General features: G+C 37.0%; 2 long non-coding RNA genes across 4 annotated transcripts in view; one reads left to right on the top strand and one right to left on the bottom strand.

Annotated features, from left to right (window-relative positions):
- Window positions 1-306: 306 nt before the first annotated feature.
- LOC119878544 overlaps window positions 307-24790 on the top strand; it is a 73236-nt gene continuing 48752 nt past the window's right edge. For both annotated transcript variants that reach the window (XR_005386992.1, XR_005386991.1), the window contains exons 1-2: window positions 307-369; window positions 4428-4505. This is a non-coding gene — a long non-coding RNA (uncharacterized LOC119878544). The remainder of the gene's footprint in view (window positions 370-4427; window positions 4506-24790) is intronic.
- LOC119878545 overlaps window positions 2514-24790 on the bottom strand; it is a 70051-nt gene continuing 47774 nt past the window's right edge. For both annotated transcript variants that reach the window (XR_005386993.1, XR_005386994.1), the window contains exon 4: window positions 2514-2799. This is a non-coding gene — a long non-coding RNA (uncharacterized LOC119878545). The remainder of the gene's footprint in view (window positions 2800-24790) is intronic.

Here is a 24790-nt window from a genome sequence, read left to right as displayed (position 1 = left end):
TACTAATCAAGGGAATGCAAATGGGATTAATAATGAACTATAACAGCATGCTCACCAGAATGGAAACGTTAAAAAGAATGGTTAATATTTTTGCTGCCAGGGATGAAGACAAAAGGTAACTCCCATGTTGTGAGTTACCCTAATCTTAGAAATACCTTAAGATTTTTTGTTTTGCAAAGCAACCTGCAACATCTATTATCATTTAGCATTTGAACTGCATGCACATGTTGACCCATCACTTGCACTTCTTGGAATCTTTCTTAGAAATAAAAGCATAACAATCAGCTGCAGAATTGGTCGTCATGGAGAAAATAATGGAAACAATAAACATTCTTAAGAGGAAAGCTGATTAAATTGTGGTACATCCAGGTAATGCAGCATTTTGATGGTTTCTTTGTTTCTTCCATTAATACTAGTATTTGTTTTTATTTAGCAGTGCTATGTACCAAACCACTCTACTCCTATAGTACGATGGTCAGTAAAGATTTCTGTCATCTAGTGTGTGTGTGTGTGAAAGAGAGAGGGGGAGGGGAGAGAGAGAGAGAGGGAGAGAGAGAATCCAAATAAACATGTAGATTACTACTGCAGTAGATACTGAGAAATGCTGTGAAGGAAAAATAAAAATATGAAGGAAATAGAATATAATATCGTGGGTTGGTTCACAAATTAAGTATGATTTGAGTCAGGAAAGAATACACTCAGATGATGTCCAATTCTGAGGAATTGAGGCAATCCTCCATTTTTCTTCTAGTGATTTGTCTTATCTCTGAATGGATTTCATCTCTTACTCCTAGTTGGCCTCTGACCATTTCAAGTAGTAAAAATAATCCTATGTCCAGTTTTTCATTTACTTTCCAAAGATATTCAGCTACCTACAAGTTTCTTGTAAATAACCCACTATATCAAGAGTGCCTCATTTCTTGAAACAAGAAGCCGGAAAGGAAAATGGTATTTATGACTGTGTACAATTAACCAGGCACTGTGCTGAGTGTTCCAGGAGCTCTCCTTCTATCCACCTCCAAATATGGGAGAGATCACTAGTCTTAAGTTTAAAGGAGAAATTTGAGATCAAGAAATACAAATATTCAAGTCTGAGAATTGGTAGGGTAGGTGTAGACATTAATTTTTAAAGATCGATATGTAAGGGTCTGGAACAAACTTTTACGCGACCCCAGATGTGTTTGCTTTATGAATGCAGAGACAAACATACTCTGTTGTTTCTATTAAGTAAGGTTAGTCATTTTACCTATACTCAAGGTATCCAAAAAATTAGCATCTGGTATAAATGTAATCAATGATTCCAAAGACACACCTGAGACACACCTGAGAAACACTCCTACAGGGTAGGGGAATACTATAATCTCTTTCTGAAGTTCATGAGAAGAAACATATATACATCGTCATCACATGTTCAAAGATAATTATCATGTCTATCAGTGGTAGCTGAATTAGTTTAGTTAAAAAGAACTATTAAATTAGTTAAGAACATATATCAGATTCATAAATACAAAAGGTTGGGATTTTAGAAAATCCCTGGATGAGAAGACAAAAAAAAGTGAGGTATTTGGAGACCATAGCGAATGGATAACCATGACCATCTATGAGGTGATTTTGTTAGAAAGTGCTATTGAGGGGACCCCTGGGTAGCACAGTGGTTGGGCGTCTGTCTGTGGCTCAGGGCGTGACCCCTGGGGTCCTGGAATCGAGTCCCGCATCGGGCTCCCTGCATGGAGCCTGCTTCTCCCTCTGCCTGTGTCTCTGCCTCTCTCTGTGTGTCTCTCAGGAATAAGTAAATAAAATATAATAAAAAAAGAAAGTGCTATTTGAGGATTGCAAAGTAGAGTGAATGGGTCATGTCACAATGAGCAAAGAAGGGGGCACACTTGGGACTTGGTCAACTAAAAGATGCTGCTTCTAATTATTGCCCCACCACCTCTTCTTATATTTCAGAGCAAATATTCAATCTTTGAAGCCTCCTCAGATTAAGCTCATATTTCAATATCTTTCTTTTACATGTATTAAATGTGTAATAACATTTCTATAAATGAAAAATATAGAATTAAAGTTCATACAATTTTCATAACAAGTGCTTTACTTCAATCACCATTTCCTACTTCTAAGGAATTAGAAAACACTGAGGAAATTATACAGATGATAAAAGATTCATATAATCTTCATATAGCTTATTTTCTTCTTTTAAAAATGAATTTGATTTGCACTCTGTTGTTGAAAGAACTCTTGTCTACTGGCTTTTTGGTAGAAAAGTAGAAATGCCTGCAGAGTCATCACGTAAAGGGTGGCCTGTGTGTGTGGAGGGGGGACTAATTGTGTCTGTAAAAATCTCAAGCACTCGAACAATCTTACCTTTATCTCTAGTGTTGTTTTATTCTTTACCACTGCTATCAAAACTGAAAAATATTCTTATTCTTTCACTTCAACTGGAAGTTAATGTCGTCTCTGAGGGGATATGTCTTTTTTTTTAACCAATCAGAGTTGTCACAAATGTTTATTTCCTTGCAAAATACTATGAGTGTGCTTGGAAGTAATAGCAATGTTCTGATTTTTGTTCAGCACCTAGCAAAGAATAAATTTTGGAATATGTGTTTTGATCTAAGTGATTCATTGGAAATAAAGTTCCATGTCAAAGACAATGGCACATGTCATATTTAGAAATCTTACTGCTTCTCTCAGGCCTCAGTAATGCTTTTGTCATCTTGTTTTGGCTTCCATTTTCATGAAGGTCCTTGAACCAGTCCCGCAATCTGTTTGCCAATTCCCTGAACTCCAGGTCACTGCATGCTGAAAACAAAGCAAAACAACACAAATCTTGAATGATAATTTAGCATAATGCCAATGCTAGTTCTCAAATTATTTCAATAATGAAAAGCAACAGTAATAAAAGAAAGAAAGAAATGTAGTACAATTGTGTTTAAGCTTTTTAAAAATGAAAATTAAATATATGTTTCAAATATAATGAGATGTAATATAATGATGACATTTTGTCCAATAAAGGGAGATTATTAGTGGAGGTCTACTTCTACTCCTCAGTGGGGTATGGCACTTGATGGAACGTTCTTATTGATAATATCACATAAATTCCTTAATATTTGTACACTGAACAATTTTGTTATGGTAAGAAGGTAGATGATCTGGGGAAATAATGGGCTGAAAATCCAAAATGAATATTTACACATTTATTATAGGCCATAGCTATTATATGCTATGATTTTATAAATCTGCATTAGTATATTAAATCCAGGTTATATATAACCCTATATATTTTTGAGCATAGAAAAGCAAAAGCTATCTTATTTAACATCAGAAATGATTGTAAAATATTTAAGAAAACAATATAAATTTCTGTTTTAAGAATAAGGTGTTAGTGAACTTTGACATTTGGAACTTGAATTAATTCATTTAAAAATATTGTTACCTACCAATAATTATATTTCTAGAATAGTCTCTGCGATAGAGTAGTAGAATATTATAGATATGTATCTGTATGTATGTGTGTGAGAGATGAATGATAAAATATGGTGTGTCAAATTTAGTCATTTGTTGCCAAAATATTTTGAAAATATAAAAATATATATTGTTTAGAGGACATCATTACTGTGGGTGTAACTCTTCTGCAAGTAGCATATATGTGATTTCCTGAACTGACTGCAAACACTCTTTAATAGTACTCTTGTTCATTTTGAAAAAAAATAATAATAACTTACATGCTGACTTATAAATGTCACATCACATTTAGTATAAACTACATACATCATCACTGTATGTATTATACACAATAAACATGTATAACATAATTTAACAAATGGAATATTATATGATGCAATATAATTTAAGACCATTTACTAGTATTAAAGAGAATCGAATTCCAGATTAACAGGACCTTCCAAGTACCCAGTAGGATGGGTGAGCCAGACCAGTAATGCATTCTGATATTTTAGGACAGTAGAGGCAAAAAAAGAAGATCCCAGAAGTTGCCATGGGGGGGGGGGGAGAGTGACAAATTTCATAAACAAAGAATGAAGAATCAGAATGTCTGAATTTTTCATTAGCAACATTGGCAATCAGAAAGCTGAAAAACTGCTTCGGAAGTCTATATCCAGAAAAATCAGCTGAGAGAATTAGCTAAAGAGATGTGCTAACGTACATGACTTAAAAAAATAGCCACCCCCTTAACGTTTCTTTAGGAAGCTACTAGGAGATGTAACACACTAGACACAGAACTAAGAAAGAGGGTGGCCAAGACACATGAAATAAAAGATTTAGAGGAGTAGTGAAAGTAATGTCTCTAATTATGGTGAAGAGGAATCCCAGAATGCACGTTGCATGCCAAGCATAGAGGCGGATGGCAGGAGGTTTGAAAATCCTTGGTGAGGAGGTACAGAATTCATCACTATCCCTTCTTCATTCAGGGAAAACGGTGCCCTATAGTGAGATTCCCAGGAAGCATCACTTTTCCTGATAAGGACTACGATGGCTGAGACTGAATGGTAAGGCCACATGATGTGCAATCCTGGGTGAACGGTTACCCTCGAGCCCAGTATCTCTGTTTAAACAAACATCTAGGCAAGAGTCTTCTGATGTCATAAGCTTTTATGCTACAGAAAACAACACTTGCCTGAAAAATAGGGATTCTTCTCCGTACACATGTACACATTACCTGTCTCTGGAAGGATATTTAGACATAAAGCGGGTAAGCCTGATTATCTCCAGTCCAACAAACTGGATGAATATAGGAAAATGGTATGAGAGAGTCTTATTTTTACCATTCATTTTTTTCCTTTTGAGTTATGTGCTACATGCCTGTATTAATATTCAAAAATAAATGAAAAATTTCTTTTAAAAATTAATTACCATGCATTATCCTTGACCTACCAATTCCTTTCCTTGGAATTATCATCCAGTATACTACATACATACTAACTGAAATTGGACAATACTATTTATTCAGTACGTTTATAACAAGAAGTTACAGCTGTTAACGAAACTGTCCATGAGCTGTGGTCTGATGACATTGGTTAGATATATCCATCCAGTGAAGCTGTATAAGTCATAGAGTTTACAAGCTTACTAAGTGCTGATATAGACACCAACACACTATACAGCTTTTGGTGAAAAAAAAAAGATGAGAAGGTAAGAGTGTTTTGTATGCTTGCATTTGTGTGAAAAGGAAGGAAAATGCATTTGTTTATATATGCCTAAAATATGTCTGGAAATACACATAAGAGATCAGAACATTGTCACCTCTGTAATGAGAATGCAGGAGGTATAAATTGCCCAGAGACATAAATAAGTACATTTATACTTTTAAGAGTTAAAGCATGTATTTTTAATCTAAGACTTAAAGCATATTAGTGCGGTAATTACTTTAAGCAAATGAGCATTTAAAAATGAATTTTAGTTCTTTATTTCCTTTACCCATCTTATGATTTGCCCCAAACCACACTCAACAAAAACCCAAAATTTATACAATAAAATATCTGTTGAAGAATGATGAAGTCTGTTGAACAGATTGGCATCTATTTTCTTGTCTTGCGGTTGTAAATACAGCATTCATTAGAGCATTAGAATGTTAGTACAGATGTTTTAAAAATTTGCCCAAAAGTGAAACATTATATATATCTATTGTGTGTCATACACACCTCAGTTTAAGTTTCAATATAAGGTCATGAATTTATTGTAATTAAATGTTTTAGGAATTAAGAATCCTTCAGTAATAATTATAATAATAATAATGGTAATAACAGCTAGCACTGCATACTTACTGTTAAATTATGTACATTACCATGCTTAATCATAGAAACTTTATGAGGATTGAGGAGGGGCAAGATGGCAGAAGAGTAGGGTCCCCACGTCACCTGTCCCCACCAAATTACCTAGATAAGCTTCAAATCATCCTGATAATCTACGAATGCGGCCTGAGCTTTAAAGAGAGAACAGCTGGAATGCTACAGTGAGAAGAGTTCACGCTTCTATCAAGGTAGGAAGACGGGAAAAACGAAATAAAGAAACAAAGGCCTCCAGGGGGGCGGGGCCCCACGAGGAGCCGGGCTGAGGCCCGGGCGAGTGTCCCCAGGACAGGAGAGCCCCGTCCCGGAGAAGCAGAAGCTGCACCAACCTTCCCGGGCGGAAAGGGCTCGCAGGGAGTTGGAGCAGGACCCCAGGAGGGCGGGGATGCCCTCAGGCTCCCTGGGACACTAACAGACACCTGCGCCCCGGGGAGAGTGCGCCGAGCTCCCCAAGGGCTGCAGCACGCGCACGGCTGGACCTGGGAGCAGCGCGGAGGTGGCTCAGGCGGCTCTGCGGAGAGGGGGCTGCGGGGCCAGGATCGCAATTCCAACAGCGCAGGCCCAGGAGCACAGGGCGCCGGGTACACAGCCCAGGATCTGGCCTCCCCCCAGGACAGGCAGAGGCCAGGAGAGCCCAGGACAGCAAGGACGCTCCTGCCCCGAGATAAGCAGATCAGCAGCCCCGCCCGGAGCATCCAGGCCCTGCAGACGCAGAGCTCCCTAGTTACTGCGGGAGCTGACTCCAGGGCTCCAGAGCTGGCCTCTGCCCACTGCACTTGTCCCTCCTGGGGCCTCACGGGGTAAACATCCCCACTGAGCCCTGCACCAGGCAGGTGACACAGCAGCTCCCCCAAGTGCTAATACCTGAAAATCAGCACAACAGGCCGCCCCCAGAAGACCAGCTAGATGGCCACGTTCCAGGGGAAGTCAAGGGACTTAAAGTATACAGAATCAGAAGATACTCCCCCGTGTTTTTTTTCTTTTTGATTTGTTTGCTGCCCCCCACCCTTTTTTCCCTTTATTTCTTTTCTTTCTCTTTTCTTCTCTTTTCTTTTCTTTTTTCCTTTTTCTTTTTTCTTTTCTTTCCTTCTTTCTCTCCTTCTTCTTTTTCCCAATACAACTTGTTTTTGGCCACTCTGCACTCAAAAATGACTAGAAGGAAAACCTCACCTCAAAAGAAAGAATCAGAAACAGTCCTCTCTCTCTCCCACAGAGTTACATGATTTGGATTATAATTCAATGTCAGAAAGCCAATTCAGAAGCACTATTATAAAGATACTGGTGGCTCTAGAAAAAAGCATAAAGTACTCAAGAGACTTCAAGACTGCAGACTTTAGATCTAATCAGGCAGAAATTAAAAATCAATTGAATGAGATGCAATCCAAACTAGAAGTCCTAACGACGAGGGTGAATGAGGGGAAGGAGGAAGAACGAGTGAGTGACATAGAAGACAATTTGATGGCAAAGAGGGAAACTGAGGAAAAAAGAGAAATAAAAGACCATGAGGATAGATTAAGGGAAATAAATGACAGCCTGAGGAAGAAAAACCTACGTTTAATTGGGGTTCCTGAGGGCGCCGAAAGGGACAGAGGTCCAGGATATGTATTTGAACAAATCATAGCTGAAAACTTTCCTAATCTGGGAAGGGAAACAGGAATTCAGATCAAAGAGATAGACAGATCCCCCCCCCAAATTCAATAAAAACCATTCAACACCTCGACATTTAATAGTTAAGCTTGCAAATTCCAAAGATAAAGAGAAGATCCTTAAAACAGCAAGAGACAAGAAATCTCTGACTTTTCAATACATTATATAACTGCCATACTAATTTTAGTAGCCATCCCTTTGGTATTTAATTTTTAATTTTCATATTTATTTTTTAATATTTTAGTTATTTATTCATAAGAGACACAGAGAGAAAGGCAGAGACACAGGCAGAGGGAGAAGCAGGCTCCATGCAGGGAGCCCGATGTGGGACTCGATCCCAGGATCCCAGGGTCACACCTTGAGCCAAAGGTAGATGCCCAACTGCTGAACCACGTAGGTGTCCCTAATTTTTTTTAAGATTTTATTTATTTATTCATCAGGGACAGAGAGAGAGAGAGAGACAGAGACAGAGACAGAGACACAGGCAGAGGGAGAAGCAGGCTCCATGCAGGGAGCCTGATGTGGGACTCGATCCTGGGACTGCAGGATCAGGCCCTGGGCTAAGGCAGGTGCTAAACCGCTGAGCCACCCAGGGATCCCCTAATTTTTAATTTTTATATTTTATTTTACTGAAGTATAGTTGACACATTAATTTTAGGTGTACAACACAGTGACTGGAAACCACTTTCAAACATTTTTATTTATTTATGATAGTCACAGAGAGAGAGAGAGAGAGGCAGAGACACAGGCAGAGGGAGAAGCAGGCTCCATGCCCCGGGAGCCCTATGTGGGATTCGATCCTGGGTCTTCAGGATCACGCCCCGGGCCAAAGGCAGGCGCCAAACCGCTGCGCCACCCAGGGATCCCGGAAACCACTTTCTAAGGACTTGCTTTAGATATAGGAATATTATTATTATTATTATTATTATTATTATTATTGGAACATTAAAAAATTATCTATTCACTTAATTTTTTAAAATGGTGGTAAAAAATGCATGAGATAAAGTTAACCATCTCAACTATTTAAAGTGTATGGGTAAGTGGTTTTAAGTACATTGACATCGTGACACAGAACTTCAAAATTTTCATTTGTGAAGCTAAAACTCGGTACCCATCAAACAACTCCCCATCCCCACCTTCCCTCAGCTCCTGGAACCACTATGCTATTTTCTGCCTCTATGAATTTGACTATGCTAGGTGTCTCCTGGGAGGGGAGTGATGCAGTGCTTGTGTTTTTGTGATAACATAATATCTTCAAGGTTCATCCATTATAGAGGGTGTCATCATCCCCCTTTTAAAGGATTAGTAACATTTGATTATTTGTAAAAACCATGTTTTGTTTATTCATTCACCTGTAAATAGATGGGAGTTGCTTCCACCTTTTGGCTGTTGTAAATAAAGATGCTATGAACACAGGCATACAAATGTCTCTTTGAGACTCTGCTTTCAATTCTTTTGGATATATATCATCCAGAAGTGAAACTGCTGGCTCATACAGTAATTCCACTTTTAATTTTTGAAGAACTGCCATACTGTTTTCTACAGCAGCTGCGCCACTTCACATGCTCACTATTTCCAATTTTCTCACTTCCTCATCAACACTGGTTACTTTCTGTTTTACCAACAGTAGTCACACTAATGCGTGTGAAGTGGTACCTCATTGTGGTTATTTGCTGATTTAATATCAAAAAACAAATTTGAATGAAATGAAGGTTCTATATAGCAATGTTGCAAGATAGATGGGGTCTGGATGTTGAAGGATCTTGAATATGAAGCTAAATAATTTGGAATTTATTTTAGAGAAATAGAAGTTAGCAGAGATTGTAAAGAAAAGAGGTTTTCAATGCAGAGAAGCATTATGTGAAATTGAATAAACTAAATAAAGCATTCAAAATGTAGTTAAAATGGTCATTAAACTTTATGCTGGATTTTAAAATGTTATTCTGTATGTTGGCAAATTGAACACCAATAAAAAATAAATTTATTATTAAAAAAATAAAAAAATAAAATGTAACTATAAAGAAATTTATTATCTTTTTCTAAAATCTGAATTAATGGAACTTTCTTTGGAGTAGATGTGGGGAGGTTTGTGGTGTAATCTCAATCTCTGCACTATTCACTTTTATTTTTTTTCTTTTACAAAATAAAGAATCCAAATGATCATTTAGATTCTCAAAAGCAAAAGCCTCAAATCTCATCTTCCACTGATGATGTCATCAAGTTGAATATTAAAATAAGTTGCTAATATTTCTAAAAACTCAATTACATATTTTAATTTATTCAATTCACAAAACAGTGATTAAAGAGGTGCTAAAATAAAATGGCAATATGTGAAATTCAAAGTCAAATTTAACATAATTGAAAAATTACTTTACTGTAAAAATGAGTATAAGACCATTTCTTAAATTGTTCACATCAATTTAATAACATATAGGTAAAATTTGAATGTTAAGCAATATGAAATGTCTCCTCTGTGCTGGGCTCCTCTTATTTGATAAACTACTCTCTTACTGGACTATATATATATATATATATATATATATATATATAATATCTATTTATTTATTCAAGAGAGACACAGAGAGAGGCAGAGACACAGGCAGAGTGAGACGCAGGCTCCCTGTGGGGAGCCCAATGTGGGACTTGACCCTGGGACCCCAGGATCACTCCCTGAGCTGAAGGCAGATGCTCAACTGCTGAGCCACCCAGACGTCCCAGGACTATATATTTTTGAAGCTTAAATAACCCTTCAAAGCCACTCAATAGTATTAATTTGTGATAGAACAAGACACTAAAAATCTTCCTCAAATGTTCACTCATATGGTTTCAAAGTACATTATAGGATGAGGAATGCAAGTAAACAGAAATTATGCAGACTTCTGAAAGTCATCCACAGAGAGAATTCATGGCAACATTAGTCAAACATAAAGCACAATATTTCAAAAAATGTAAAGCCATCTTTTAAAACAATGTTATATTGAGCCATATGAAATTGCTAATATTCTTTTTTTTTATGGTAGTCACACAGAGAGAGAGAGAGAGGCAGAGACACAGGCAGAGGGAGAAGCAGGCTCCACGCACCGGGAGCCTGATGTGGGATTCGATCCCGGGTCTCCAGGATCGCGCCCTGGGCCAAAGGCAGGCGCTAAACCGCTGCGCCACCCAGGGATCCCAAATTGCTAATATTCTATGATTTTGACCTACCCAAAGACAATTTCATATAGCTCAATTTAATATATGGTATTTACTGGCATGGCAACTGTTATGGACATATTGAACTTATACATAAATAAACCTTCCTTCCTGAAAGAAAAATATAATTGCCTTGGGGCACCTGACTGGCTCAGGCCATGGAGCCTGTGACTCTCGATCTTGGGGTCATGAGTTCAAGCCATACATGTTGAGTGTTAAATAACTAAATTGAATTGCCTATATAGACTTAAAAATTAGAAATGTCCTATATTAGCAATGCATAGGATGTTAGAACTCTCAGTGTATTTGAGTCTATGTTTTGTGCCAATTCTTCGGGTCAGAAAAGGTTTCTGATACTCATTATATTTCCCACCAGCACATTAACATGGTAAGCTGTACATCATATGCTCTGAATAAATACATGATCTGATTTGGAATACAAACATAATCTATTTTCAAGTGTCTAAATCCTGACTTAGCTAACAGATTATGTTTGGTATATTTTGCTCAGCTCTGTTCACTGAGCCGAATAATTAAGGAATACCTAATAGTTTCAACAAATCAGATTCTTGACTCTATTAGGAAAAGTTACAGGAGATGTATGGTTTTGCCGTCAGCTATGATTTATTTCAAGATTTCTGTCACTGATATTTGTAGACTGTACATCCTATTTAGAATATTACATGCTACTTTGTTCTTATAACTTAAGAATTTAGCTCCTAAAAAGTTATACTATCCAATTATGTTGTTGAATCCATTATTTAAATGGGAAGGGGAGAAGTGATGGTAGAGGTCTAGAGTGTCAAATATGGCAAACTCATTTTCTAATTGCAATTACAGTGATAAGAAAGATACTTATCTTTCTGAGTTAGTTGATAGTTTCCTTGCAGACTGACAAAAATACACAGTTGATTACCGAGCAGCATCTAAAGAATGAACAAGTTTGCTAGTGATCACCAAGAGGAGGGACAGTCTGTTCTTCTATCACCAGCTGGACCCATCAGTCACACAAATGTTCATGAACTTTGCCTTTGCTTAAGAAATGCAAACTATTTTTTGAAGTTAATATACCCATATGCGAAATCAGAATAAATTATAGCTGGCAACAACCACTAATATATGAAAGGATAAAACAAAAGCTCAATGGCCAGGTATAAAGCAACTACATCCTTGCCCTGAGAAACAGATCTTCACTGATAACACAGGGTTAGAGGTAACTCCTGATTGCTGTGAAATTTATACCAGCATTTCTGCATGTAGTGCAAACTGTGTTTCTTAATAAACCAGTCCAGTTATTCTTTATTTACATTATAAAAATTCATGCTGTAAGAGAAACACCTTTCATCAGTGCTTTGCATATGTTTTTACAAAACAGAAATGTTTACTCTCTTATGTTATTACTGCTTCATCCTTTAGCACATCTTGATATATGTCTACTATGTGCCAGGAATATCTTGCATCAGAATCCCCTGGCAGGCTTATTATAACACAAATTGTTGTATCCCCACTTCCAGAGTTTGTGATATGATAGATAAGGAGAAGGGCATGAAAATTTGTACTTTGGATCCTAACAAGTTTCTAACAATTTCCCAGGTGATACTGATCCTGCTGGTCTAGAAAACCACTCTCCTGTGGGTAGGAGTTACAGGACAAGGAGGACATAGCTTCGTTCCTCATCAAATCTACATTCTAGTAGAAAAGACTTGAACATATTAGTAGAAATAGGAACCTCCCCATTATTATCTTAAGGAAAATTACCTGAATTGCATTCACATACATACTAAACACCATTTCCCCTGGGCAGCTTGATTTTCCAATCTCCATGTTTTCATGGCTAGATTCCTATGCCTGCTGTACTAACCAAACACAAGGCACTAAATCACCTGGATGCCACATCTGGGCAGGTTTCAAGGGTAAGATAAATCAATCAGATGCACCGATTTCTTGTTCGGACCCTAAATGGCTAGATTATATTACACAGAAGCCTGTCTTTTAAAGTTTTAAGAATTTAATTTCTTCCTCTGGTTTCTCAGCTTACTCATGCTGGTGGCAGGTCCTCCACTCAGGGGTCAGCAGGAACTGCATTGAATTCCCTGGGAAACATGCCTCTGTATCGCTGTCTTCAGGCTCAGGCTCCACCTCTGCACTGAGTTCACACAGGTGGGGACAGAAGTCTATACCAAATAGGTGGTGCAGCTGGGGAGAAGAGGGATGCCTTCAGCTACAGATGGTTAGAGCATCTATAGGAGCCATCTAGAAATTCCTGTTGCTCCAGCTTCAATATTTCATGTGTCTGGGGTGAAACTAGGCCTTCCGTTCACTCATTACTGAGGTCCAGAATGTCTCAGACCCAAACTTGTCCAAGAAATAACCATAGACAGGAATCTCAGAGTCATCTTTTCTGCAGGTGAGATGAAACTTGGGAGAAAACTGAAAAGTTGAATTTGAATATCCTATCATAGGTCGTTTGATAGACTAAGAAAAAATTAATTTTCTGGAGAAGTGTCATGACTAAAATTACATTCATTCCTTTTATGGTTAGTAGCTCCACACATAAAATCTTTTGAGTGATGTACTCACAGGCAGAGGAGGAAGCATATTGTGGGAGCCATCCGCCAGGTGTCTCAACCGCAGTCCCCTGGGGATCTGTAGTCAGTGGCTAGGCTTTGGCCCATTTTACCAGGTAGAGCGATGTGTATCATCCCATTCTGTTACAACTACATTCTCCTTTTCTATGTACGTTGGAAATGACATCACAGTATATCTCCTCAACCCACAGTCCATAAATAGAACTAACCCAGGAGTAAAAATACTGTTAGCAGCAGATTTGGATCCTGGCCTTAGCAATGCTGATTTCATAACATAATTATGGAGCATATAGAAAATAAATGTTTATGGATATTCCTGTAGCACCTAGCAGAGGCCTGTGTGTGCAAAATAAGCAGACAGGTACCTTTTCATTGAATGTGACTTCTTTCATTATACCCACCAGCCACTGTGGATCCAATTTAATGCCAAATACAAGGTAGTTAACATCTGGAAGGCTAAGTCTGAAAGGGTTAAGTGTCAACATTCCACTCAGAGCTTGGGAGGCTCTCTATTTCACCAAACTCTTTGTGAAATCTTATTGCTATGAATTTGGTCAGGTTCCTTGCTCTGTCTATGCTCTTCATGCTTCTAGGTCAATACATTAACTTTGGTCTATGTCAGATGCCAACTCCTCTATTTAGCCCACTCTAATTTCTTCAGAACTGCTGCAGAACTTTATCTGCATATTTTTATGATTTTTATTAGTCTTTACTTCTTATACTACTTATGTACTGATTGTATAGCCTGTGGATTCTTGGAGAAGAAAAAGATCTACATCTTTCTCAATCAAAACTGTATCTGGCAACACAACCTAACATTCAAAGAAAGATTTTTCTGCCGATTATAAAATAAAGGCAGACTTAAACTGTCTGAGAATATTAATTTGAGTATAATTTATGTGAAATAAATGGCCAGCTACTTACATGGAAAATAGAATAATTTAGAGATTTCATAAGAAGACAAAGGACTACCAAGAGGTGTACTGCACAAGCAAAAAATTAATAATTTATTTAAAATAAATATGAAATATATAAGTCCATTATCTCCTCTCTGCTCTCTGGTGCCCTTTTTAGAATTATGGACATTAATAAATACATATATATTTATACATGTATATGTATATTTATATACGTATATATGTATACTCACTATATGTGATAACATTATACATATTCATATACATATAGAGGGCCTGGGTTGGTATTCAGATATGAAGAATAACGACCAATATTGTCTCTAACAACGATTTATATCTTAACCACATCTACTCTGTGGGAGCCATTAGTTTCCATTACATCCACTTGAGTTTAAAATTGCACAAATGTATTTACCTTTCTTTAGTCAATAATTGCAAAGAAAACAGACTGGTCAGGGAAAGACCATGTGGTATCTGACAAACAATAAAACAACATAGGATAACCAATGACTACTTCTAGTCCTGTGACATCTTAATATCTTTAACCACCACACACATATGCTAGTCATAGGAGCTATTTTGTCGCAATTCATACCTCTTAGAACCAACTAGAATATAATTGTTGCTATGAGTTGGACAAGTTAACCATTGTGCCACGGTAATACAACAAAACTATTATTTTTCTTCCCGAAGAAAGATCAGAAGGGGAATGTTTTAAGTGTAATTAGTCCTCCGGAGTTTCCTGGTACTAACTAGGATACACCTTCAGAAACGGCACCAAATTTGAAAAAGTCACTCTCCAAAGACACTTGGTCCAGTAGAAACCTACACAGCCGACAATAGCAGAAGTGCCTATTTTTTAGAGTACTTAGCAAGAAAGAGCATTATATGTGCATCAGTGTCCAGAACAAAGTCCCCGTTCCTATCAAGAAGAGCAGGTGTGATCTATGTAGACTAAATACGGTGGCTAGGATTCACCTTATAAAAAATACCAATGGAACGTAAGAGATTCTAATAAAACTGCAGTCTATTCAGGTAGGTATCACTGTGTGGCAGAAATTTGTGTCCTCATAAATCAGGTATATTACCTTAAGAAGTGGAAAGGCAAATTAAGCCTCCTGTTGGCAGTGACCCCAATCTCCAGTGCCCTCCAGGGAAGGTTATGCCTTGAATACCATACACAGGGCTGGGTGGTGTTGTTCACATTAGGAGATTTTCTCTGTTCACTGTCCTAATGCCAATCACTTCTTCCCTATGGTGGAGATATTTCAAGCAGCATCCGCCAGGCAACATTTCTATGGCTGGAAAAGTTCGACAGGAAACTTCAAACTACCACTAGAGAAAAACACGGACCAAGCTGACAGCATGAAAACAGAAAGGAGAGAAAGAGAAGGAGGGAGAGAGGGAGAAAGGGAGGGAGGGACAGAGAGAGGCTACTTGGGGCTGCTATTTGGGGAGCAACTATAGAAATGATTCCTGGCAGTGAGAAGAGCAGACCTCACATAGTCAACAGTGCTATGAAGCACTTACTATTGAAGTCCAAGTGCTGCAAACAGAAAAACTGCTGCCTCCCAAACTGTGTAAAGTTTGTCAAAGAAGAGCACAAGCCATCTGTGAAGAACCTGGTACATGTTTAAGAAGCTCACCTCAATAATACACGAATCAAGAAGATGGGATAAGGGGCAGCTCAGAGACGCTCCTCTCCACATCGGACAAGAGGTTCCAGAAGTAGCAGTGGGGAGCAGCTGAGGCTTCCAAAGACCTCTCCCATCCCTCGTCCTCACATGCATACGGTCTGCATAAATCTGGAAGATACAGATCCATGTTAACTTAACTGCATTCCAGTGTGTGACTTCTGGTAGACTGTGAGTTTGGTGATTCTCTGTCATTTCTAGGGATATAAGTCTGGAATAAAATGATGATTTTGGATATAATTACAGATACACATTTTAATGGTAAGGGTCTCCAATGGCACCTATGGTTTTCAGCTCCCTGGGGAAGGAGTTGGAGCACTCAGATCTCCTCACCCTGGGAATGAAATGACCATGAAGATCATCCCAGGGTCATGGCTGATTCAAAATACACTAGGAAACGGCCTACACAGAGCTCTCTTGAGGAATGCATTAGGCAAGGAATTGGGTTGCTTTGAATTAGTCCCACAGAAAGAATTACTGAGACTTGGATAATAAAACTAATATGCGGGGACAAGACCCAGTCCATGAGGGTCATTCCATCAAGGAGGAAAGGAACAGTCTTTCTGACGCTGGATGCTATGGCAGCTACAGCCAGTCTCACCCTCTCTCAACTCTGCTCCCCCACACCCTTCTCGCGTCCTCTACTAATAACACGAAAACAATTTTTCTCCTGGATCCACTTCAGGAAAAGCCAATCCTACTCTATAGAAAGCCCCTTTAAAAGGCGAAGTCACCACTTTTAAAATGGCAAAATCCTCCTTCAGTAGAGGTCTAAAAATCAAGGCCAAAATCGCCACAAGCAGTTAAGTTTGCTTAAGATTAAATAGGGTTTGAATAAACGATCTCTGCAGAGTGGGGTCCCCATTGTCTTTTCTCTGCGAGTCCTGTGGCTTCTAACACTTGGTACCTTCCAGTAGCACTGACCTTGAACCACACTTTTCATCTGCACTGGGGGTTTCCCAGAGGCTGTTGTAAATATCCTTCCATGGGATAGAAATCCACTCTCCTTGTGCAGACTTTCCTGATTGAACATTTTCCTTGCTGTATGCATTAGGAAAAACATTTTGTGCATGCACGCACAAAGGTGGGGTTTGGGCGGTGGCTACCCACCTCCGTGACACTTATTGGTGTGGGATCTTCCCTTGGCATCCTGCCTTTAGCTTCTACAGAGTATAAGGAGTTGCTTTTACATCTGTGGATTCACTACCTCCATGGTCACTAATCCCCAGATGATGTTGCAATCCCCGTTTACCCCCTCTAGGTAGACACTTCAGTTGCATGCCCTAGCTAGCCTGAGTGATGGCATTTGTACCCCACACTGGGCTTAATCAAAGTAGGTTTTCTCTTTCCTTCTGTGAAGTCAGCAGTGTTGTTCTAGCACAGCGACTTAAACTGCATGCGTGTATACCTTCAGGAGTTCAGGCGCAAGTGGGTTGGAATTGGATCGCGCTCCCTCAAAAGCCAGAAATAGAAGCTTAGAGAATGAGCACAATGATTAAATTTAGAACTTGCAAGTAGGAGGTAGATTTCCTACTCCGTGCACGCAGCACGTCTTTTGTGGTGTGCATTTGAAGGTAAGAAAGGTAAGATTCAGAAAGGCAAAAAAAGGGATCCCTGGGTGGCACAGTGGTTTGGCGCCTGCCTTTGGCCCAGGGTGTGATCCTGGAGACCCGGGATCGAATCCCATGTTGGGCTCCCGGTGAATGGAGCCTACTTCTCCCTCTGCCTGTGTCTCTGCCTCTCTCTCTCTCTCTCTCTATCATAAATAAATTAAAAAAAGAAAGGCAAAAAAATAAAAAAGGCAGGAATACTATGAAAAATACCTGAATGTAGACAATTAAATGGAAAATAAGGTGAAGAGGATACACTTGTTAAATACATGGACAAACAGTATATCTGGAGAGTTAAGAGAAATAAGAATTAAGAGAAAATGGCCAATTTGGTTATAAATCAGTTGAGTCATTATCTCTACATCTTATACAACAATATACTAAACAGTGACTTGAAACCTTAAAACTGAGCCACCCACTTACAAGAATACTCCATTTTAAGTCTGTAAAATGCTAATATTAACAGTACGTAGGGGTGCCTGGGTGGCTCAGTTGGTTGAGCATCTGACTTAATTTCGGCTCCGGTTGTGATCCCAGGGTCCTGGGCCTGAGCCCCCCCCAAGGGGCTCCCACTGGGTGTGGAGCCTGCTGAAGATTCTCTCTCTCCCTCTGCCCCTCCTCCCCGCCCAGGTGTGCTCGCTTGCTCTATTTAGAAAACAAGTAGTACCTAAATAACTTTCCTTCCTGACTGTAGGTGATGCTGCTTTTGCTGTATCTTGCAGGAAAAACAAGTGAAAGTGAGTGTGGACCCAGAGCTCTACATCATTTCTTTGCTTTTCCTTTAAAAGCTTTCAGTGGCCATCCCGTATCTACAACAGGACTCATGTTTACCCAGTGATTTCGTTCATATTATCGTTTGCAGTTGGTGACCACCAATAGTAAAATTTTGCAGAATTAGTACTGTTCCAATTTCACACATATTTCTGTGGCCAGGAAAAGGACACGCAACTTAAACTTATTTTACAACTATTTAGTCAGGTAGCATTAGCCAATTTATATACATGGACTTTTGTTCATTTAATAAAAAAAAATTTGGATGTAATATTTTATTTCCTATCTCATAAGATTCCAAAATATCAAATTGTAAAATGTAATAAGCCCTTATATCTAAATAACTGTAAAATACCTTCAATTATTAAAATCTTTGTTCTAATGTTTCTTTATTAACTAATCAGGTGAATAACTGTAGCTGTTAGGTAAATGTAGACTATTTATAAGACAAATTCCTAGGAGAATTGATTAAGAAAAAAATTTCAAAAATTATAGCTGTGTATACAGTATTGATTAAGAAGTGTGTGGAACAATTTAATGACATATATCAGTTATACAGAATTATATGATTTATAGTGAAGTACACTCATTTCTTCTTTTACTTAAAAAATCAAGAGCAATTATATAAATTACTCTTCATTTGATCAGAAAATGTGTCTACACTGAAAGCACGCACTATTATCAGTCTACTGTTGACTATGAAATTATCCAAAATAATTTAACACATTAAATTTTATCCCTTTGCTCCAAATAAAATATACAGTAATTCAGAAAATTGCCTTAGAGAAGAAGATGTATTGACTAATATGTATAACATTCTAGGGAATTTGTCTTTTTTTGGAAAGATAAACATTGATACGAATGCAGTAACATAATTGGAGTTTAATATTCCTAAAACTTAACTTAATGTCCTTATTAAAAAGTAGATGTGCTTTATTTATCCATCCCCATGTTATTGGACACTTAGATTTTCTCCAATTTCCTATGTCACAGTCTTTGTCATCAATGAACACTTGTGTTCTATAATAAATTTGTGATCTTACCACCACTTGAAATCTATGCTCACAACTGGTAATACTAAGTCAAAAATTAAGAGTTTTTAAATCCTCTAATGTGACTTGGTTTTCAGAAGTTTTATACTTTGTAATACCCTCTCTATATGTTCTCATTCACCACACCTTTCCAGCCTGGTACTATTATTTTATAATTACGGTTTTATTAAATAGAGAATCCAAAAACCATATCATGTTCTTACTTGATTTGTTGGATTATTGATGAAGTTGGACAGATTTCTGGATGAAATTTCTATATAAATTCTTTTGCTTATTTTTTCTAACAGAATTTGATAGTTTTCTATTATGGTGTGATCCCCAATATACTGAAAATATTAAATCTTAGTCTACAATATTTGTTGTTGATATTCCTTACAGTCTACCTAATCGACTTGGAAATTGTTTAGGTTATTTGATCCAGTAAAATTATCTTGTAAATGTAAACAATGTCTTCATTTCTTTAATTGTTCTTATATGTTTAAAAATATCTATAAGCTATCAGCTTGAAATTTACCTGTATTTTCTTCTTATTTAAAATGTTTGTTTATATGTGTATTTCATCCACCATTAATTTTGTTTAATAGTAGGAGGTAAGAATTACTTTTTTTCCCCAAAAATATAATCCATGATCCAGATATTGTCTGGTCTGGTGAGCTTTCTTTTTCCAATTAGTTGTGCTGCTGCCTCATGTATCAGAAACTAAATCCCAAAGCAAAAGTTCTTTTACTTATGAAAGTTTAGTTTCCAAAAGATGCTTCTAGGTTCATTTGTTAGAATTGAACAAATTCTAACAAATTTTGAAAAATCATTGAACATGATTGAACAAATGTAGGTTGGCAGAGATAGTGTATCTTTATTCTATATGTAGTTCTGATTTTAGTTACAAAAATCTAGATGGAAGACTTTTTTTAAAGATGTATTCATTCATTCATTCATTCATTCATTCATTCATGAGAGACACAGAGACAGGCAGAGACACAGACAGAGGGAGAAGCAGGCTCCACGCAGGGAGCCTGATGTGGGATTTGATCCCAGGACCCCGGCGTCACGCCCTAGGCCCCCCAGGGGCCCCAGAGAAGGAAGCAGTTCTTAATGAAGGGAGAGTCTACAAAGAGCAACATTATCTGTGCTTCTTAAATGCACATCTACAGAGATTTATTTCCATCTATCAAGACCTATAAGAATGCTGTGCAGTGTTAGTTAGTTTTAGAAAGGGTAGGAATTGCAGGATATATAAAACTTGGAGCTCTTCTTAACCATATTTTTGTCAGGTAGAGAAAAATGACTAAATTAAATGTATCTTGAATTCCTGGGATAAATTCAAAATACACTTGCTGCACCATATATGTTATTACCTCAAACGACTTGCTAATCTTTTGACATTGACATTTACAACTGATTTTTTAAAAATTTACATTATGCCTAGTTTTGAAATTCTTTCATCACAAAGAATTGAGAAGTGAGTCCTCTTTTAAGGGGTATATCTCTGGACCATTGTGGGTGAGACTGGAATTACACGTTTCTTGCATTTTCAGTGTTTGGCAAATCAGTTTGTGAATGGTATTTTATTGTGAGTTGTTTTATTGTGGATTCAGTTTATTTAATATTATGTATTTATCCCATTTTTGTTAATCCCTTTGGTGGCAGTATTATTTCCTTATGAATTTATCCACTGAAGGTGCATTTTCAAATGTAATGTGATAAAGATAATAATACTTTATGTAATTAGTCTAAAAACTAACCTTTTGTTTTTCAAACTTATTTTATCTTTTTTTCTAATTCATTAATTTTTGCTCTTGTTTCCCTTCCCTTCATATTCATTTTTTCCCATTATTTGAAAAATAATTAAAATTCTAGGGGATCCCTGGGTGGCGCAGTGGTTTGGTGCCTGCCTTTGGCCCAGAGCGTGATCCCAGAGGCCCAGGATCGAATCCCACGTTGGGCTCCCGGTGCATGGAGCCTGCTTCTCCCTCTGCCTGTGTCTCTTCCTCTCTCTCTCTCTCTGTGACTATCATAAATAAATAAAAAAAATTTAAAAAAATAAAATTCTATCTTTAATCCCTTCACTTTTAGCCTTTTTTCTTTCCCAAAATAAGTACTTAAATTTATGTGTCCCTCTGAGTCCTGCTATAAAGTCATCCTGCAAGGTAAATGATACATAATTATTATTTTTCTTTTTTTTTTTTTTTAGTTTTAAGGATGTTCTAATATTCATTATTTCTTGAAGCCATGATTTATCTATATTTTTATTTATGGTTTAAGTCCATTATGTTCAGACCACATATCTAAATTATAGCAATAATCTTTATTAGCAGATTCTGTGTTTGCATATTTGTTTACTTGCCAAATCAATACTCATGGTTCTTTCACAGTCGCTCATGGATGTGTGCAGAGTGGGAAAAATTTGAGTCTACAAATGTGCACATTCCTAATTGAGACTGACCAGGGATACGCGCTGGTTTTCTGTTTCAGGTCTTATACTGTTAATACATGTCTTTCTTGTGATTTACTTAGGGGCACATGTTTTGCATTCCTGTGCTTTTTGTTGGTGATTTCACTTAAAATGGCCCCCAAATATACTGCTGAAGTGTCTAGTGGTCCTGAGCACAAGACTGTGACATGCCTTATGGATGAAATATGTGCTACATAAGCTCCATTCATGCACAGGTTATGCAGCATTTGGATGTGAGTTCAATATCAATAAATCAATAACATATATTAAACAAGTTTTTCTTTCTAAAGAAACACACATAAAACAAGGTTGTGTCTTGCTTGGTTGACAAAAATTTGTAACCGGAGGTTGACATGAACCCACCTCTGTTTCCTGTAGGAGCAACGGTTTAGTATTCACTAATTCAGTATCTGCAAATGTTTATAGAACATGAGCACGATAAATAATGAGAATAGACTGTACTTTGAGACTTGAAACTTATATTGTGTATATACACGGATTTACTTTTAATAAATATTCTATGAATGCTGGTATAGTACATATCTGATTGATTTTGATTTGTGGATGTGTTTTTCTATACATGCCATTGATATTGAATCTGCTAAGTGATATGCAAGTAGTCTATATTCCAATTTTTTTCTCTGATTATCAAGTGTAAAAATCAGTATGTAATCATTTTCACAACTTCTATCAAAATTCTCATTTTGTATGTTTTGATGCTATTAGTATAGAGTATAGAGATTTACAAACTCGTCTTTATGGTTCTTTTAACATTTTATATTTAATAGTACCTAAATTCTCTTCATCAAAAACTTTTTTTTGTTTTCTTTAAATGTTTTTGCATGTGGTAATTATACAGATGTACCAGATTTATTTTGTAATTCCTGTTATGGCTTTGTCTATTCTGTAAACTTGAATTTTATTGAAAAAAAGTAAATATATAAAATGCATCTCTGTAACAGATGTCTTAAAGAATACTGGTAATCTTTGTTTTTTTACTGGAATATTTAGGTTTTTGGCATTAATACTGATTCATTTTATGTTTAGTTTTATGGTGTATCCAGTATTTTGCATACTTTCTTTTTTATTCACCTCCCATTTTTGTCAGAGTATTTTGTTCACTATATGACTTTTCAAGTAAGTAAATATCTTTAAATTCACATAAAATTAATTCATCTTACTTTGTTTTATTACCTGATTTTGGGTATTCAGTTCACTTTTCTGTTGCATCCTGACGCAGAGAACAGAGTTAATTATATTTCTCTGTTCAAGAAACACTGTCTCCCTCAGACCATGGAAACGATCTTTTTTTTCTTTTTTTCATTATATTGTTCCCCTTCAGCAGAGATCACTATAATCTTTCCTTTTCCCACAGGTATGCATTTTATTATTTTATATACTTCTGAAATATATACTATTGATTTTGCTTATTTTAATTCACATAAATGTTATTGTTTTAGAAATCATCCTGTGATACTTATTTAATGATAATTTTTAAGTGTACTCATTTATCTCTTTTTATATATTACATACATAGAAAACATCTAGTAGTTGTAATGTATTTTCTTGGTGGTTCACAGGAATTTCACATAATTATTAATGTCCTGTCAAATCTAGACATTTTAAATATCTTCTGCTGTGTCACACACATGTTAACTAAATGCCTTTTTTGGAATGGAAACCCTTACATCTGATGTAATAAGATCCATCAATGTTTCACATTCAGATTGCATTTTTAGAGTCTTGTTAAAAAATCTTTCCATATTCTAGAATCACATAGATATTTTCCTATTTGATTCTATTAACTTTATGGTTTTGTTGTTCAAATTTAGGTATTTAACACAACTGGAGTTGAAGATATAAATTATAAGCTAAATGTTTGACTTTGTATTTCTCCATATATGTCAAGGTCCCACATTCACATTTGTTTGTTTCAGAATTATCATTATATTCTATTAATTCATTTATCCACTTGGGTTCTATTTTTATGACTACACTTTTTATTATGTGTTAGTAGCTATTAAGTGTCCTTGTCTATGATACTATTTTTTTCTTATGTTATTCTAAAATTCCCCTGGCTATTCGGGGTCTTTTCTGATTCCACACAAATCTTAAAATAATTTGTTTCAACTCTCTGAAGCAAGTCCATGGTATTTTGATAGGGATTGCATTAAATGTGTAAATTGCCTTGGGTAACATTGAGGTTTTCACAATATTAATTCTGCCAATCCATGAGCATGGAATATTTTTCCATCTCTTTGTGTCTTCCTCAATTTCTTTCAGAAGTGTCCTGTAGTTTTTAGGGTATAGATCCTTTACCTCTTTGGTTAGGTTTATTCCTAGGTATCTGATGCTTTTGGGTGCAACTGTAAATGGGATTGACTCCTTAATTTCTCTTTCTTCAGTCTCATTGTTAGTGTATAGAAATGCCACTGATTTCTGGGCATTGATTTTGTATCCTGCCACGTTGCCAAATTGCTGTATGAGATCTAGCAAACTTGGGGTGGAGGCTTTTGGGTTTTCTATGTAGAGTATCATGTCATTGGCAAAGAGGGAGAGGTTGACTTCTTCTTTGCCAATTCGAATGCCTTTAATGTCTTTTTGTTGTCTGATTGCAGAGGCTAGGACTTCCAGTACTATGTTGAATAGCAGTGGTGAGAGTGGACATCCCTGTCTTGTTCCTGATCTTAGGGGAAAGGTTCCCAGTGCTTCCCCATTGAGAGTGATATTTGCCGTGGGCTTTTCCTACATGGCTTTTAGATGTTGAGGAATGTTCCCTCTATCCCTACACTCTGAAGAGTTTTGATCAGGAATGGATGCTGTATTTTGTCAAATGCTTTCTCTGCATCTAATGAGAGGATCCTATGGTTCTTGGTTTTCTCTTGCTGATATAATGAATCACATTGTATGTTTTACGAGTGTTGAACCAGTCTTGTGTCCCGGGGATAAATCCTTTTTGGTCATGGTGAATAATTTTCTTAATGTACTATTGGATCCTGTTTGCTAGTGTCTTGTTGAGAATTTGTGCATCCATGTTCATCAGGTATATTGATCTATAATTCT

This window comes from Canis lupus, unplaced genomic scaffold (assembly GCF_011100685.1).
Source record: "Canis lupus familiaris isolate Mischka breed German Shepherd unplaced genomic scaffold, alternate assembly UU_Cfam_GSD_1.0 chrUn_S1710H1904, whole genome shotgun sequence".
Taxonomy (NCBI): Eukaryota; Metazoa; Chordata; class Mammalia; order Carnivora; family Canidae; genus Canis; species Canis lupus.
This window is presented reverse-complemented; position numbering and strand designations above follow the sequence as displayed.